Here is a 19874-nt window from a genome sequence, read left to right as displayed (position 1 = left end):
TTATATTATATATATTTATAAACAGATCATTGTAGAGCAAGTTAACAAAAACTTGTTAAGCATGCACACCATGACTACAGGCTAAATCTTTCGGTATAGCTTAAAGGCAACTAATCGAAATTTCATTATCGTGTTATTACTGCAATAACCTTTGTTCGCAGTTCTAGGGTGATCATCAGCTTTTAATAGACGTATTGATTTAAAGAAATCAATGCTGCCTTAAAGGTTAATGCCTTTTTAATGCAATCGTACTGCAAAGTGCTTTTTATTTCAAACATTTTTAGACTGTTTGCTCTATTATGAGTATGCATCATGCTTGTATCATGCAGTGGTATTCTAGCTGCTTGAGTTGTTTTAGAATGGACTTACGTAATGTTTGTGTTATGATTGTTTTTATTGGTATCTATTCATTTTCCTTAATTAGGTCGCTGTAAACCTTGACATTTGCCTATCAGCATAGACTTAGTTGTATCATATCCCAGTCATACACACTGAGATGCGCTATGTTTCCATGACGCGCATGATATGTACATTTGAGCCAATCTGCAAGTTAACCGCATCATGGAAATGGCATAAATCCGCAAGCTAAGCGAGTTTTGCGATTCGCAAAACTTTATTGAATCCATCATGCTTGCGAATAATGGAAACAGCAATTGCGAATGATGCGCATTAAAATACCGCTCCAGCTATTCCATTTTAAATATTTTCAATACTTCCATTCGTCCTTTCTCGATTGAGTTTCACGTGTTTGCGTCACTAATTATTAACTTATAGCATACAACCTTACATTTTTTTATCAAGCCGCCGGAGTCAATCCGCATCATGCGTATGTCCATAGAAACACTTAATTCGCATGGTAATGCAACTAGCGCACAACTCCAAGTTCGCATAATACGTGTCATGGAAACAGTGATCATGAATATTAACATACATATTGGCTTTATGTGGGACTACGGTGGATAGGCCCACTCCCTTGTTGAACTGTAGGTAAATATTGTTAGTTGAGGAGCTGCTGTAGTATGGACACTATTGGTGACTGAATTGATTTAGGTAAGCGAACCCTGTCTGTAGATGAACTGCGGATAAACCTTGTCAGTTGTCAGTCATGACACTAGTCAAAAACTTACGAGTAATATCCTCAGCCTTGGCTACGCCCTCCTACTCAATATATACCAACTAGATATAAATAACCCTAAATTTTAATTGCTACAACTAAATTATTTAAACACTTCACAATACGACAGCTACCCTGTCTCTAAAGTGACCAGGACATTCCGTCTCAAACATTCATTCTTGGATCAATTTCTACCTGTATATAAAATAATATTGACTAAGCTAACGATTCCAGGAAATTTCTGTGAATTGAAGTAAAATAAGATTGAAGAGTGGGTTTGCGCCATTCCAAAGGATACGTTTTGAATTCAAGGAATTGTCGTTCAATCGGTAATTGATCAAGGGAATCGACCAGGCAGCTGCCTTGAATCGCAACAGGATTTGACTCTTGATTGTGTGCTGTTTGCTGAAAAGCTCCAGAGTACAACCAGTGCAAGATCTCTCATTATGTTTCAGAGGAAGAGCCTCGCTCAAGCTTCCTCATGCCTCTATTAGGAAAGATCGGCCGGTCACGGTCTCCCAGCATGCCTACCATAGAAAATACAAATCTCGGGCTCTCCAATGCTAGTGACACAGTGAGTAAATTTATAATTTCAACTATCGTAAAACCTTTATTTAAACGCCACCTTTATTTGAACGCCACCTCTCATACATTTAGAACGCCACTACAGGAGAAAGGTTAAAAGATACAGCACAACCCTGTAATTGAAGGGCACTTCCATTTGACCGCCACTTGGACATTTTTTGATCTTGATGAACCCATAATAGAAAGTGATCAGTAAAAAAGCGTTCACAAAATGGTACAAATAAATTAATAATGACTCGGTTACATCAATAAAAATTTATTCTTTTGTGGTTGCTGTAGTTTTAGTGACGTGTAGGAAAACTGATCATTACAATCATCGAAGCTACACTCTGATACGAAGTCACTAAGGTCTAAATCTGATCCTTTGTCTTCCGACTCATCCATAACGTGGTTTACAAACTTACATGAAGACTCGACAGCGGTTTGATGAACGATGAGAATACTTTTGAGGAACACCATACAACGTAATAGCATCCATTGTTATGGCGTATCGAAATATATTTTTAACTCCAAAGTTTTACAGTTTTTCTTTAAAAGAAAAACTATCGAAATACGTAATAACTTTATCTTGCTAATGTTTTTTTAGTCAAAGTAGTTCCCTGTTAATGAAAAACGATTTAGCAAAAATGCCGAGGCCAACAGCATTAATGTCGCTCTCCCCAAACAAGAGTGCAAAATAGAAGTGATGTTAGCACCGCTTCGTCCGTTAAGGGGTTAAATTTTTCTTTCCAAAGTTTTGATGAATTAGTTAAAAATATCACGCCAACTAGTATTGGAACGTCAACCTCTAATAAAACACCACCACAGGGGAAGGATTGAAAAATACCGCGCCATGGCATTCAAATAGAGGTTTTATGGTATATTGTTTTATGTGAACTAAACATTTACCCTTCAGCATAGAAGTGCTAAGATGTTAGATCGGCTAAGTGCAGTTCTAGTTTTATGTGAAAGCTTAGCTTAGATTTAATAAGCAGACCAACAACAAAAGAGCGTATGATGTTGCCGTGCCGCATAGCAAGTTGAAATTAATGATAGGCATGTCGGTCCCCAAGGCATCAGCATCCGCTCCTAGCATTCTGTGAATCACAAATGTTCTGTAACTAGTGGTAAAAATAGCTCACTCATATGTTTCTATGTATTAAATTACAAATTAATAGATGCTGATTGAAATGCCATTAACGAACTCTGAGGAATTGATATAGCGCTTGTCCCCCCTCCCACATTCACCCTGTTGACTTCTCAGCAGAGTTTTAAAGCACTGATGGAAATGAACTTACACAGCATTACGGCACCACAACATTTTTTCATCATTTGTGATTGTTTTTGATGTTTGAGGTGATCTGACTGCCAGGATGTATCCAGATTAAATCGACAAAACTATCAATACTCTCTGACGAAATACCAAGACAAAATTACCAATACTTTCCGAAAAATTCTACTAAAATTTTGTGTAAGTTTATCTTTAAACCATAACTGTCACGAACAACTTTTATCGTATTTATTAGGTAAATCAGACACGCTGATTCCGATTTTGTACTCAAAATAAAGATTAGTCCACTAACCTTCAAAGTCATTTAGGCTTTTTTAAAGCGTTTCAATGTCCGTTTTGAAAACAACACAATCGGCGTTACAAGCTCCGCCCATAAATATGTGACGAAACCTAGCTTTTTAGGAACGGAAATTGGGAATGTTTAGTCCGATTTAGAATAATAGAGATGGGTGTCTTAAAACCCATTATTATCTAAATCCAGCCTGTAAAATAATTTCAGTTTTTCATGAAAGGTATATAAACTATTTAAAATTGCTCGTAGCTTGTTACATGACGTTTAAATGGGCTGAACGCCAAGAAAAATGAGCTCAAAAAACGCGGTTTTATCACAAGCTAGCGTTGTTATCGCGCTTTTTTAAATATGCAATGCTAAACAGCTTATCTACCTTTCAGAAAAGACTGATATTATTTTTAAGGCTGAATTTAGATATTAATGGATTTTAAAACACCCATCTCTATTATTCTAAATCGGTCTAAACATCCCAACATAACTTCTGTTCCTAAAAAGCTAGGTTACGTCACGTATTTATGGGCGGAGCTTGTTTTGCCGATCGCGTTGTTTTCGAGACCGATATTAGAACACTGTAAAAAAGCCTTCATTACTCTGAAAGTTAGTGGACTAATCTTTATTTTGAGTACAAAATCGGAATCAGCGTGTCTGATTTACCTAGTAAATATGATAAAAGTTGTTCGTGACAGTTATGGTTTAAGGTGGAGCAGTTGGTATTTCATAGACACTGAGCGCAAGCTTTAGACAGTTTCATCGACTTGAGTGCATTGAAGATTTGAAGGGGAGAATAAAAAGTTGTTTATCCTTTGCTGACAAGTTTTGATAAGTTGTCAATATTGATGAACATTGATTGTGGTCAACAGACTTTTTACCCAATGTTTAGATTATATATATATTTCTATGAGGGGAAGTTACAACTCGTGTCATCCGCAGGCAGGTACTGTAATTCATCATGTATGCTTTCATCAACTTCTTGCTTAGCGGTTGAAACAGAATTGAACAGGCTTTTTAAATATTTCTAGACCTACAGTAACTGATTTAACATGCATCAGACTGGCATGTAATAACAAGGAAAACAAGCTGTTTATAAAGACATGCAAATTCATTTTCAAGGAGCTGCTAATGGCATCGCATACAGTTCTTAATTCTCACATCTCCCAAATACACATTGTTGCACTCACCTGCATGCACCTGTTGCACTCACCTGCACTCACCTGCGGAAGTTGCAAGTTATATCATGTTAATTTACAACCTCTAAATTAGCTTTTTATAATCAACAAATTTGTATCAGTTGGAAGGCAAGCTTATAAAACCAAATTAACTTTTCTGGTACTAATGAAAATTTTCAGAGGCGAGTTTGATCCAGGAAGTTCCTTAAAAATCACTAGAACATCGCCATTAGGAAGCGTGCAATGGATTTGTTTTAATAAACGTATACAGCTATAAGTTATGTTAACATCAACCAGTTGTTGTTATGACAAACTAAAGTTTGTCATAACAACAACTGGTTGATGTTTCCATTTGACATGGTGTTGAATGAGTTTCAGATAGACATTTTACAATTCCAATTCAAATTACAAAACTAATTCCAAAGTTATCTCCTTCTGTCAACCCTTCAGTCAAGCGTTGAAACTTTCCTGTTTAAATACTTCATATAAGTGTCAATTGTAAAAAATTGGAAGAATGGGTTGTTTTTTATTGTATTGCAGCTAAAACAGGAGATTTCGCAAATTCGATTTTCAAAAATATTTTAAAAAGTTCGATAAGGCAAAGTAAAAATTTAATGAAAGTAATTTTCGGATTTACTGACTTTTATACCTTTGTTATCATAAACATAGTTCTACAAATTCCTCTCTCGAAAGAAACCGAGGTAGTAATAATGCGTTGCCCATAGCATTAAATTCATAGTTAGTTGAGGAGATATCTAGCCGCAAAACATAACAATAGTCTTCATTTGCCATTAACCTGCTCATGCTTCCCAAGGATTGTTTCACCCAGATATTACTCCTGATGAATATAAAGTTTTCTGTGGTACTTTCATTTTCCCAACGTGTGTAGACTTTACCACCCTCACACTTCCTTAAAGATCAATGGGAGATAGACACCCTTGAACATTGTACCTGCTACGAGGACATGGTTGTGAGCATTAGACATACGCTTGTGGTACGCCCCAAAAAGAAATGTATGGCTTGGGCAAAGTCTTGATCGAGTCAAACTATGTTCCTTTAGGTAAAGTTGCCGAATATTATATCGGCTAATTTATAATGCCTTGTAATTATTTTAAACATTTTGTTTCCACAAAAATGGAGGATAGTTTGAAAACTTTTAAAGATTTGGCAGTCACTTCTCAAACTTAACTGGTTGTTAAAAGGTTTTTAGCAACATCTCGTTTTCTGTAAAGGGGCCTGGGACTAAATAAAACTCATGTAGGTATCACAAATGTGTCAGGAAAATATCTCTCTGTTGGCAAGTCTCATCCTTGGCTATGTTGAATGGTGCTGCCATGCAGTTTTATATTCTGCCAAAGAGGTTGTATCTACAATCCAAACTGAGCATCTAAAAAGCATATGCTTTCTGAGAGGTTCAAATAGCACATGAATTAGCACTAGTTTTTTGTGAGTTGATTTGCCGGATGTTACTCAAGGTAGACCCGATAGTAGGTAGTATGAGTGAACAAGCTTGTATTTATTTAAACATGAACTTACATAAAATGGTAGATTTTATCAGAAAGTATCAGTATTTTTCTATCATTTGAGATTGTTTTTGAGGTTTGAGGTGATCTGACTGCCAGGATGTTTCAAGATTAAAATCGACAAAACTTGATCATGGTTAAAACGCTCAGATCAAGCAAAATGATATGAGTATGAGTATAGGAGTAATAGGAGTATGATGTCTATAGTTGCAAAGAGTCCGAAATAATAGAGATCCTAATGCTGCAACTTCGACGCAATAGTCGATATTAACTACAGCAAACGATAGCAATTCGTGACGTCATTTGGCATGCATTTTCATTCTGAACGTTTTAATTGTGATCAAGTTTTATCGATTTTAATCTTGAAACATCCTGGCAATCAGATCGCTTCAAACATCAACAACAATTACGAATGATAGAAAAATATGGATACTTTCTGATAAAATTCACTAAAAATTGTCTACAAGTTCTCTTTAAATTGTAATTATGATGTCGATAGTTGCACTTCGACCAAGAGACTGACAGAATAGAGAAGCATAACACTGCAACTTGAATACAATAGTTGATATCAATAATGAGAGAGACAGGCAGCAGTGCAACTAGTGACATCAGTTCGGCGTGTATTCTTTCTGAGCGTTTCCACTGCGATCAAGTTTTGTTGATTTTAATCTTGAAACTACATCCTTGCAGTCAGATCACCTCAAATATCAAAAACAATTGCGAATGATAGAAAAGTTTCTTTCTGACAAAAACCTGCTAAAATTTTGTTTAAGTTCATCTTTAAACCTTTGTTAAGTGTTGTCTTCTCTTCATCTGCAGCCCTGTCTTGTTTTGGTGAGCTTTATGTAGAATGATAAAAGTAAACATCAGCAACGTTTCCGCATTTTTCAACAGAGGCATTCTTGAATGTACCGTAGTTGTATCCTAAATTCTTATTAAGACTTGCTTATTATTATTATTATTATTATTAATATTATTATGCGTTAAGGTATAAGCTCCTATTTCATATTACCGACCTATTGACCAGAGCATATTTATTTTTATGTGTGTAATGAACCAGCAAGCTTGGGATGATTTCAATAAGATAAAAACTTGACACAAAATTTGAGAAACTAAATCATACTGTAGGAATACCTTGCAAATTATCAGTGACTAGGTTTAGCGAAAAAGGAAGATAACTCCTCACAGTCTGTTAGAATATGATGTTACTTCATAATGCACGACTGAAAAAATTGATCTCACTGTACTTTGTGGGAGGTACATGTATACAGTAATACTTCAACTTACGAGTGCTCCAACGTACGAGAAACTTGAGATACGAGCCAGCTTTTAAGCAAGTTTTAGCACTAACATACGAGCCATGTTTGAGATACAAGCACGTGAGTCAGTTGCCAAGTATGCCGGAGGTGTTTTATGAGAACAGCATCACTCTGTATTTTTCAACTGCTCAGGTTATACTGTTGTACCATGTTTTTTGTGCGCGATTTTCAGTGCAGAATTATGTGAATTAAAAGTACACTACTGTGCGTAGACCGAAAGATTGCCAGTAAAATGAAAGATGAAATGCAAAGAAAAAGCAAATGATAACAATTGATATTAAACGGAAAACTATTGAAAAATATGCAAAATGGGAATGCGTGATTGAGCTAGTTCAGCAAAATGACAGAAATACATCCACAATTATCAAACAGAAGGATTATATTCAGGGCATTTATTTAGTTCGCAAAAGGACTAACCATAGTTTCTAAACGGCGCAGCGATCTTCACGACCGTTGACGAAGAGACTGCTCAGGCATTGGATAAAAGATAAACAATTGGCCGGTGACAGCGTAACTGAACGATGCTATGTAAAAAGGCCAGTGCTATTTATCAAAACTATAAACATTCGGACAAGTTGGCTAGTGGTCGTACCATTAAGCGAAGCAAGGCAAAGCGAAACAAAGGAAAAATTAGCTAACCAGCGAGAAACTTCAAACTATGAATGCCGAAGAAATTTTAATTGCGTCACGTTAAAATTGAAAGTTTGCTTTTAGGTTTGCTTCTAAGTTTGTCTTTTAAGACTTTGATAAAATCCAAATTTATCAAACTCAACTGTTGTAATGAAGGATAACTCTTTATAACTCCCTAGGATATCTCCCTCTCTGGCGAATGCTAACATTAGCTGCTATTGTATGTATTTAATTTTACATTTTAATTAATCACATTTCCTTGCATTATTTTTTATTTGTTGCTTTTTAAAAGCTTGTGGTAAGTTAGGACAATAACCAACATGTTTTTTCTGTTACAATATCTTGTTTTGAGTGTTTTATTTGCATTTTTAGAGTATGGAAACCAATCAATATATATTTAATTGTTCTATATATAAATAAATTGCACCAACATGCGAGTAGATTGACATACGAGCTCAGTCTCGGAACGCATTAAGCTCGTAAGTCGAAGTATGACTGTATTTGCATAGGGCCCTTTAGCAATTAAGGTTGATTTCAAAATTGGAGTCGTCTCCATTTGCTTACACAAATTTTTCAATGGCCAATGATCCATATCAATAGCTTACAAAACTTCTATACATTTTTGTAAAATGCAACATACTTACAAAACATGTAATATTTGCGAATGAAGACTGAGAATCAAAAGATACATGTGGTAGCTACATTTTCTTCATGATCCGCTTGACTGTCAAATTATAGTGTTGTTAGGCCTTTCCATCAAACTAGCTGGGTTTCTAAGGCTTGCTGGTGGCAAGTTATTTTGTGGTGTGTATGCAGCGGATCAGGTGTGTGCCAGAGGCTAGGTTTTTACTCCCGGTAGACTTGATCCTCAGGCCTGTGTCTATTTAAATAATGATCCGTATTGATTACGACCAGGTCATTGCCAGCGAGAAAATATAACATACTCGCTCTGGCTTGATTAGATTCTATGATTGAACAGATACTGATATAATACAAGAGTAATTAAGATTTTTGACTTATCATTTTTAATTATTTATGAATAGCTGTGTTTTGAGAGGCGTGAAGTTTGTACTGTTGGCCTAGACAGAAGTAAAAATAATTATAAGCATTATGAGCATGAGGAGATAATTCTCTCTCTCGTTTAACGCAATTTTTGTGCCAACCAAGCTGATGTGTCAGCGATAACTTCAACTATTGTAACTGTGATAGGCTTTACATGCATGCAATTTATTCTCTCACTTTCATTGGCTATCAGCATAGGCAGCATCAAGCGATACCTTTAGTCCAGTAGCTAAACAGCTCTAACATGTATGGATATATTTTGAAGAAGCCAAGTTTGCTGCGGATCAATCAAGTTTTGTTTTGTGAGCATAAGCATGGTAAAACCAAAGCAAGATGGCTTAAGTATCAAAGATGCTGTTTCTATTCACGTTCGTCGTATGTTTAAAAATACAGAACAGTTTTATGTCCAACTAGACTGCATGAAAAGTTCCTTCTTGCTTGTTCAGCTTATAAATTCATGGTAGGTTTTTAAACATGAGAAAGTTGTGAGCAAACAGTCTGATGAGAAAGCAGCATAGCGATAGATATTTTAATGTCAACTAATCAATTACGCAGGGCAAGAGACTTCCTGTAGCATTTGGCTTTGCACTCCAGTGCTCTTTACATGATTCTTTTCAGAATAAGATCCATTTTCACCTCACTGCTGTAATAGTATTGTATTATGTTGAGTTGTTCGACGCTATCAGAATCATTTTTATAACTTTGATAAGGAATGTTTCTATGATCATCATTATGTTTGGTGGTTCTAATGCCGTTGTCATAGTAGTGTTGCAGCTAAATATACTTTATGCAATGATCTGTTGGTGCCTTAGTATTTTTCATGGAAAAACTAGTTACATATATTAAAAATTACCTACTCTCGCTGCTCAAAGGCAATTTTGCTTAATTGCTACTATTAACTTGGTGCTTTTGGGTTAATCTAGTATTGTTGTGTTACAGCTGATAGAAGGTTAATTTCTCCTTCTAAATACCCCATATTTATTACAGTACTGTAATAGTGATTTTTCATTTTGAAAATAAAAGGAAAAATTCAAAAATGTATTTCATTTTTGACTGGTTTATTAAAGCATCTATTATACACAAGTGATGTTTACATTTAAAATCTATACAAGGATGTATTTGAAATTTGAAAATTATTTTAAACATATTCCAGCAAGATTACAATGTTATTGCGGTTAAGGTTTAAAAAAATCAGCTTCCGATCGTCTGGACCGTTAGTCTGAGCTGTTTATAATGATGATAATAGTGACTAAAGAAATGAGTGAATTGGCTTGATAAGGCTCAATCGCATTTGTTTTACAACGACAGAGCATTTTAACTTTTTTGGTTTTTTGAAACCCGAAACTGAACCTGAACTTCGAAACTGAATCTGAGATTTGAACCTGAATAAAAACTGACTAGCTGTACTACCCGGCGTTGCCCTGGTAATAAAAGTCTTTGCACAGAAAACTCATTTTTATTTAACATATAACAACAGTTACCATTCTAGCTTTTGAACTTCATATTATAAAAAAGTGTTTTGTGCAGTTTAAATATACATTCATTAAGAAAAAAATGAAACAACTGTAAAGGTTTTCAAACTTTTTTAAACAACTCTAACTTTTAAATTTTATATAATGAAAAAAACTTGTTATAATGAAATATATGAAGAAAAAAATAAAACAACTGTAAAAGTGTTTAAAGGTGGCTGAAATAATTAGCAAGTAATGGCTAAATAAAGTCTGTTTTGCTATGATTACAATGGAAAATGATTTGGCAATGATGCTATTAATACAAACAGAGAAAGTAAAATAAAAATGATATTATGCTAATGATACAGACTATGTATATGGTAAGAGTGAGGGGAATAATAAGAGTGGCTTAGCCTTGTGGTTAGGTGCATGTGTTTACACGCTTGTGGTTGCAATCTTTGTGAGTTCTAAACCGAAATGAAGCAAATCTTTTATTTCTAGATTTTAATCGCTGGACAGACACCGAAAGACAGACTAGAACCTTTGAGAATTATATACATGTATATAGATTAAATTATATATATTATATATACACAATATTTGTGTCGGTTTTGTTACGCATGAACTTGTACTGAAAATAATGAGAATATTGATTAATTTGTGCTTGTTGTATATAGTCTGTCTGTTCTTTAGGCAGCAAAAGATTTAAAAAACTTGCAATGAATTTTGTACTTATGATGAAGTAACAATCTTCTTAAATCCTTTACCCAAAATTTCAGGGTAACGCAATTAGCCACTCAAGTATTTAAAACTGCTGGTTATTCTTTGTGCACGGTAAAGTGAAATCACACTCATAACGTAAAGGGTTTTTTTATCAGTCATCCATAACAGTTGGATTGTCTGAAAATTGAACATTTTAAAATAGAAGTTAGGATGATTGTTCAGCACAATGGTGGTCAGCTGATATAGTCCTGTCTCTAAATAATCGATAGATTTGATCTTTTATAAACATACTAATTATATAATTGTGCGCTTAAGCACTGCTTTTTCGGAATAATGTATGTAAAAAATTGTTTGAAGTTTTTGTTTAGTAGCTGATTAAGTTCCTATAGACAAATCCTTGTTCAGATTAAAACTTTGAATAGCAAACTTGATATTGTTTTATCAGCATTTAGTTGTTGAAGTGAGCATGCAAATACTGACTAGCATTAATAGCTTATAACCTTTAAAATCCAGAAAAGCTGGTGGCTACATAACTATTGTATTGTACATGTATATACAGTATCATGTATCATATAGTAGCCATTGTACTTACGCATGATGGCCATTTAATAAACTCTGAGTTGTCTTCTTTTTTTCACATATTTTTTTCAATGTACATGTAATTAAAAATGCATAACTGGAATGGCTATTAATCGTATATTATAGTAAAATTAATTTAAACTATTAGCATAGTGTGGGCACAAGGTTATGTCACAAGATAATTTTGTCCAAATCGTGAAATCCTAAATCTAGTGGAAATGGGGCCATTATTTTTTGTAAAACAGAAGGGAGAGTAAACTGAATGGTTTCGAGTTGCTGCTTGTTAAGTTTGAAAAGCTAAACACCTCGTAATAGAATTGTGTGCTAACTTAACCAGTAGAAATGCTCCTGCTATCAAAACCATAAACATGGTCAGACTTTAGCTATGCTAAAATTGTGGATGAAACGGAATTCATGGGTAAACTTTAAAATAAAGGCCTTGGTGTTTGTGCTAAAAAAACATCCCGACTTTAAAATGAGGCTTATCCATGGCTCTTGCGGTGGTTTTTTATCCAGTTATATTTAGTCACACAGTGAGCAACAGAAGTGAAAGTTTAACATGCTCAAGTTGTCTCCGGCTACTAAATATATGAGCATTGGTTCCTCCAAATCGTTTTTGATATCACTTTAGTGTGAGTTTTAGTCGATCTGATTTAGAATTTGTAGTAAATTTGTCAAGAACACGATTGTAAAACGTCGTTGAGAATATTTCTTGTAAGTAACATATCTTTAGATGTCAAAAACCTAAATGAGATTTAAGTCCAAGTCAGTAAACGCAGCTGTGCTCAAACGCAACTAATTTGTTAATTTTTTTATAAATAATATGTCTTTTGAAGTTTTCTCATAAGGAGACAGCACAAAAACTGGTCATCGATGTGATTATTGTCTATGTTTTCTGTGTCAGCGCCTCAAATTTATGGAATATGTACTAAAATTGTATAAAGAATTGTTTTAAAAGCTCTGATACAATTTAGTTTCTAAATTTTGGTAAGGTTCACTCATAATATCAGTGACATGTGACATGTGACTCATAATATCAGTTATGTGACATTCTGCTGATACAATTATCTGCTGTGGTGTGGTACCTCGTGTACATGTAATTATTAGTGATGAACTAAGGTGTCATCGTGCCTCATTGGTATTAAGAGAACGAGATGTAATGGTATATTCTATTGGCTGTCCTCTGCTTTCTCGTTATTGTCATTTTATCACCATCACACTCATCATTGGTATAATATACTAACAACAATCAGCAATAATGTCTCGTCAATCGATAGTTATACTTCAATACTTGCATACAAGAGTATGTTGCTGAAGATGGAGCCGTGACATTATATACAAATGCTTGCATAATAACTTCCATAATGCTGTGACATTTAATTCCTTCCAGTCGATATTTCTGCAAGTGCCAAAGAAAAGGCAGGAGCGGTCACAGTCTGTCGACATGACTCCTCGGAATCACCTGGGAGGAGCCCGTCGAAAAGTTTTTGGAAGCAAAATTTTCTCTTCGCAACCAAGCATCAGTCCTGGTAGCAGCTGCACATCATCCGAGACCAAACTGAACACACTTGGCCTTGATGATCGAAAAAATGAAGGGAAGAAGTCGCCAATCAGGATTAAAGGTAAGTAAATTACACCAAGCCCTGAATAGAATGTCTTGCTGAGTTTGCTAGGTGTTGGATGGTTCAGTTTCCTTCCTCTCACGTTCTTGTTAGCGCCAGAAGACGTAAGTGGATATCAACACGATTGGTTGCTGATCAGAAGAACCTCTTTTCGTGACCATTCTACTCAATTACCAATCAATAATCTATAATGATTTCATTCTTTGAAGATTTCTATTGTAGAAATCATTAGTTTTTTTGTTAGAATGAGTACAGTCAGAAAAGATAGGTAACAGAATTTTGTAAATTCTAATTGGTTTTCATGCTGAAACCAGAATATGTTTATAGAAAATGTTACGGCTGATTGTATTTTGCATATTCTTTTATGTTCATCGCTATCGGTTCAAAGAGCCCAACACTGTTTTGGAAATATTTAAATGAAAAAGCCTACCAGTAACAAAATTTTGATTTTTGGTTTCAAATTAAAAGTTCTTTGAATTAATTTTTTGTTACAGCAAATTAATATGAACCTTCACAGTGAAATTTATATCATTTAGTCTCTAATACTTTTGCGTTAAGAAATCTCTGAAGATTATTAAAGCTAGTTGTATTTGAGCATTCAGTGACAGTGTCATTGTCCAGTATAGACTGATCCTCCCACAGAATACTGATTTATGTGTGTGTACTTCATTTAGGTTCTTTGACGTCTCTTCTAAGGATATGAAATCTCTCCAAATTGTCAGGCAGTAACAGAACATCTTGTTATTTTCAAAGAGTATTTAACAGTTTTAATAGATGTAAAGTGTTGTGTTTTTGCTATATATGGAGATGTGGAAAACTTTATAAAATAAACTTTGTGCTTTCCTGGAAAAAATTTTTCCTGCTGTAAATTATGTTCACATTTCAAAAACGGAGTTTGTTAAACCTTGGTTGACTAAATGTGGGTGCAAAATTGTTTTAATTGCATGGAGTGTGGTGAGAATGAATTGGTCATTGATTTTGTATAACTAGTTTGTTTCAAGTAAGTCGGTAGTTTAGTTGAAAGTTCTTAACAGCTTCCTAGCATCATTCGTTAGCCTCATTGAAAATAATCAATTTTCTGCAAGTTTCTTGTATCTATTTTTGCACAATAGATACAAAAAACTATATTCAAGGACTAAACGATATACATGTACAGTGTAACGAATTGCTTGTAGCCTGCTGCTTCAGGAAAATAAATGATTGTATTTCTGTTTGGCATCTATTAGTTGGATAGCAAAAAGCATGATTTATTTTGTTTTCAACTCATTCGCACCCGACTAATTTCTAGACGATTAGCCCCAGATACCGCTAATTTTTCAGAAAATTGCTGTAATTCAAATTACTACTACAGGAGACAGACTTGAGATAATTTACTCATTCACATTTCACAAGAACTAGCCAAGTCTCTTCTTTCAAATTATATTATATTAATGTAGACAACTCATATCTCTTTTATGTAAATTCGTGCCTCAAAGAAGGTAGTTTCAGGAAATCTCCAATTTTGAAAAAATTGTCATTTGCTGAAACAAAGTTAGATTTGCACCATAAAAGTTGCAAAATATACAAAGTTTGACTGAAATTACTTATTTATTACACACAATACATAGTTATGAGTATTATTGATACATATGCAGTTAGTCATGAACATGAAAATCATGAAACTCTAACTTTTCCTCACGAGTATCATCCTTCAAACAAAAGCATAGCAAATCTATATGCCATTATAACTCAAATAAAACGTCATGAAAATGTTTCAAATAATAAAAATATGTTCAACAACCCTGTTCTTGACTTTTCAGAATTCATAGACAGCTCTAAGAATCAATATGATCCTATCAAAACTGAAGGATAACGTTAGTCTGACTGCGGCTGGCAGCCAGAAGATTGCATTTTTATTTGAGCATAACGATTCAATTTGGCAAAATTAAAAGTTGATAAAAACTTTGAAACATTAAAAATAATGTTTTAATTTAATTTATGCAGTCTTTCAATGTCTTACCACTTCTGAATCTGCATATTTACTTCTGGAGTTGAAAAAAAATTATCGCGAACGATAGAATTTCAAGTCACCACGGTGATTTCCGGTTTTGGTAGATATTGAGATGGGTGTACTAATTTGGTTATAACTTTTGCCAGGGACATCATGTAGAGGCGTAATTGAGAGTTTTTCTGATTGGCCAGAAATTTTTCTTTCTAACTAATCAGAAACTATTTTTGATAATTTGAAAATAACGATGCAAGGAGTCGGTAAATTTCAGACGCGAGTTAACTCGCGTTGGGTGCTTAGCAACGTTATAAAGAGGCGAGTTAACCCGCGCCTGGGTGCGAATGAGTTAAGACAAACTTGCAACTGCTTACAGTGTTCACTTTATCTGAAAGTACAAGATATAAACTGAAGATGTGAAGCTGACAAAAACTCGTTATATTACGGTTTTATCACTATTTAAGTAGCTACATTACACTTGTAATTTTTACCTACAGTAGGCCTATACTGTAGACATATATAGTTCATATGTGGTGTTTGCCAATATTTAAAAAAAATACATAATCCATGTGTAGTTTTTCTTTATAATGTAAAAACATAATTCACCCGTGGTTTTTCCTAAATTGTAAGAACATAATTCGCTTGTAATTTTTACCTATATAATAAAAACATAATTCACCTGTTAGTTCTTACCTATACTGTAAAAACATATAAGTTGTCTGTGGTTTTAACCTATATTGTAAAAACGCATAATTTACCTGCGGTTTCCCCTATATTGTAAAAACATAATTTACCTGGGATTTTTCTCATCTTGTAAAAACATATAATTCACCTGTAGTTTTTCCCTATACTGTAAAAACATATAATTCATCTGTAGATTTGCCCTATATTGTGAAAACGTATAATTACTTTGTAGTTATTTCGTTTCTTATAAAAACTTATAATTCATCTTTAGCTTTTACCTATATTGCAAAGTCGTATAACGCACCTTTAGTTTATTGTTTGTGTTAAAGTAGTTGTCTGCTAACTGCTAGAATATTATCTTAAATGAATGTATTAGGCATTTTCGCATATAAATTTTTTTAGATCCTCTTAAGATTTAAAAAGAAACATTAATTGTTGCACAGCTTTTCTGTTGTTTTTCATTTTTAAATATCTTCACCAACTATCAATTCATTTGGCTGATCTACTCGTTAGGAAAATCTTCCGTATGCTTCCATTTAATATCTTTTGCGTAAGGTAATCTTATTAAGATGCTAGGATTGGAAACCTATATGAAATCATGCTATATAATTCTATTATATTCCAAAATTCTAACTCTAATTCCGAATTCTAATCCTCATTTGAGAAGTTTCTTTATGAATGTTGACATGGCTACAGACATGACTACAGGCATGGCTACAATCATGACTGCAAACATGATCATAGACATGATCACAGATATAGACAAGGCTACAAGCATGACCACAAACATAACTACAGACATTGCTACAGACACCACTGCAAACATGGTTACAAACATGATCACAGATATGGCTACAATTGTTGTATTTGAATTCAGCAATCTTGTTGTTTCTTCTCTCAATTACTGAGGCTTGACACTATGAAACCTAGTCTCATAGCCTATACACAAGCAGGTCCCCTTATCTTAGACCATCTTAACAGCTTTCTAGCCACTGTCGAAAGCACTTACAATAACACAACTCCTTTTGAACGCAGTTGGAAGCTTGCACAATACAATGAAAAAACAACAGACATCAAATAGAGTAAATAGTTTTTATTTCACTCTCTCTCTCTTGAAACTGTGACGTTTTAGAGGTAATGGAAGAAACTTGTAGATCACCTTCATTATCACTGGCAGGTTCCAAGTCCTCTTCAATCTCTGAACACAAATAACTCACAGCAATGTATTTAGACAAGTCTATTCCTTAGCTTTCATTACCAAGAAACTCAGCCAATGGGTTATTAAAACTAATTTCGTATTAGCAGCAATTTTTCATTTATCGATCTGTTTGAATCGCCCTCACTAATTCGGTGATATCTCTCAAATCAGTCGTTCAATTGAATTAAACGTTTGGAATTATACTGAGAAGGTATCAAACACGAAACTACAAAAAATTGGTAATCTTACCTAAATCGACAGCGGGTGAGAATGAAACGAAACTAGCGGCTAAGTCGTTTTGGTCGTATAATCAGATGGAAAAGCATCTCCTCGAATTACTTTGTGCCCAGCCTTCGGTATTAACTCTTTCCCTTTGCTCCAGAAGGCGGGAGGCTTTTACTTTAACATTGTATGTCTCTTTTGCATATATATGTATATTTATTTTGGTAAACCCTGGCCAGGCCTGCTATACAGCATTGGTAAACCCTCGCCAGGCCCTCTATACAGCATTGGTAAACCCTTGCCCGGCCTGCTATACAGCATTGGTAAACCCTCGCTAGGCCTGCTATACAGCATTGGTAAACCCTCGCCAGGCCTGCTATACAGCATTGGGGTTGGCAGATTGAATGTAATAAAACAAAAAGCTCATCACAATGTCAATATTTTGCCCGCTTTTGGCGTGGTCCTGGTGTAACATTGTGAGCTGTACCTCGAGTCAAATATCATATTTTTGTTCATCTGAATCTATTTTTTATAATTAGTTGCTATCACATACAGTGTAGAATATTATTTGCAGTGTATTTGTTACCTTAATAACCTCGTAAGTCATGTTTACCTTTGATAGGCTAACTTTATCTATTTCAAAAGCGCATGAATTTTGCTATATAAATGTGATGTTTGTTTAAGTGTTTAGTATCTCCATTTTCCTTTTTAATTTACGCTTCCTCGCTTCCTCGCTTACCTGCACAGATTTGGGCTAGCACGTGGCCATGCTTTTACCCTAACATTTCAGAGGCTATATACAACACCAGTGATTATAGACAAATCCTCTGTCATTACTTAGCCTCAGATACACGCATGTCATTACTTAGCCTCAGATACACGCATGTCATTACTTAGCCTCAGATACACGCATGTCATTACTTAGCCTCAGATACATGCATGTTCCCTAGTTTAGAGTATTTTCAACTTCATACCATAAACAATCTTGCGTTCTCATCCAATGCTGCTCGCCCTCAGATTACATAATAAAGTTTTTTTTAAGGTGTTGATTTATTGCGTCACCTGGTCCTTTTTAATAAACATTTTAATAATCCAATACTTGATTGGCTTGAGAGCAAGATGCATATCATGTGTAGACACCTTTTGGACACAAATGATTATTGCTAGTTCGGATAATTTGATTATTGAATTGTTCTCACCTAATGTTAAAAGCTTGACATTTAAGAATATATTCCCTGTTGACTTTAATTGCATTATAGTCTATTATCTTTGAAGGAATATACAGAATTGTAGTGAACTGTGAACCTTATTAGAAATTTGTTCTACACGAATATAGCAAATTTTTCCTATCCAACTTTTAGCTTTTCTCTTAGTTTGTGAGAAAAAGTGAAGGCAATACATAGGGTTTTTTAAACCTTTTATGTCAGTTTTGTGTCTAACACCGAAGGCCATCTCTGTCTAACTTATCTCGCTGATCAGTCATAATGTTGCTTCGAGTCTCACAGTGCACCGATTTAGTTTTTCCTATCGAGCTTTCTTTGTTTTCTTTTGTGGCATTACAATATATAATTTGATATTTATGTCTGATAATATAATAAGGAAATATATTTCATTGCAGAGCTCAGATGCCACCACTGCGATCTAGTCCAGCAGGCAAAGCTATTACGTAGTCTTGCCTCGTTCAATAATCCTGATGCATCCATCAGTTCATCATGCTCCTCTATGGAAGACGTATCTAGCGGCGGTGATATTCCATTAAATAGCGAGATCGTGAATGGGGATGGATCAGCTGATGACACTAAGTTATTATTAGTGGCTGGTGTCCCTAGTCCCATGCTAACTATCTCAAAGGCAACAGCAGAGGGTAGGCATGCCGGCAGTGCGCAATCCTTTTGACATCCTAGTTATCACGATTTCAAGGTCGCTGCCAGTAGCCTATTTCATTTCCAGAAGAGTCTTATATTTTAATTACCTTTTGGTAGTAAGTGTCTATGAGCTAATACTTATCACTCGTCTTTCCGATGAAACCAGAAACCGCATTGATTTTCTTTTGCAGATGAGGTTGTCTCTGACTATTCAAGTCGCTCAAGTAGTCGTAGCAGACGGAGCTCTTATGTTGCTCTTTCTCAGTTTAGTTCCTCCTCAGTAGAGCTAAATCCTTCTCCACGCAAGCTGTCTCCTCACGGCAGCAACTCATGCGGGGAGTTCATCTATCCCAGCCAGTTCTCGATGGAGAGTGAAACCGGTTATCTCGCCTCGGCCAGCTGCCAGTCGTCACTGGATGCTCCGGTGGACAGCGAGATTAGATGGATTAAATCATCTCCGCAAATTAGCACGAGTTTGTCCTCTCCGTCTGAGGAGCACGAGTTGACCGCTGCCTCTGCTGCTAGCATCCCCGAGGCGCACTCTTACATGAACCGGCGTAGGCGGGCATTCCGCCTTAAAACTCA

General features: G+C 35.0%; 1 protein-coding gene across 2 annotated transcripts in view; it reads left to right on the top strand.

The window, feature by feature from the left end:
* LOC137404668 (diacylglycerol kinase zeta-like) overlaps positions 1–19874 on the top strand; it is a 128347-nt gene that overhangs the window by 58560 nt on the left and 49913 nt on the right. The window lies entirely within an intron of this gene.

This window comes from Watersipora subatra, chromosome 9 (genome assembly GCF_963576615.1).
Source record: "Watersipora subatra chromosome 9, tzWatSuba1.1, whole genome shotgun sequence".
NCBI classification, from domain to species: Eukaryota; Metazoa; Bryozoa; class Gymnolaemata; order Cheilostomatida; family Watersiporidae; genus Watersipora; species Watersipora subatra.
This window is presented reverse-complemented; position numbering and strand designations above follow the sequence as displayed.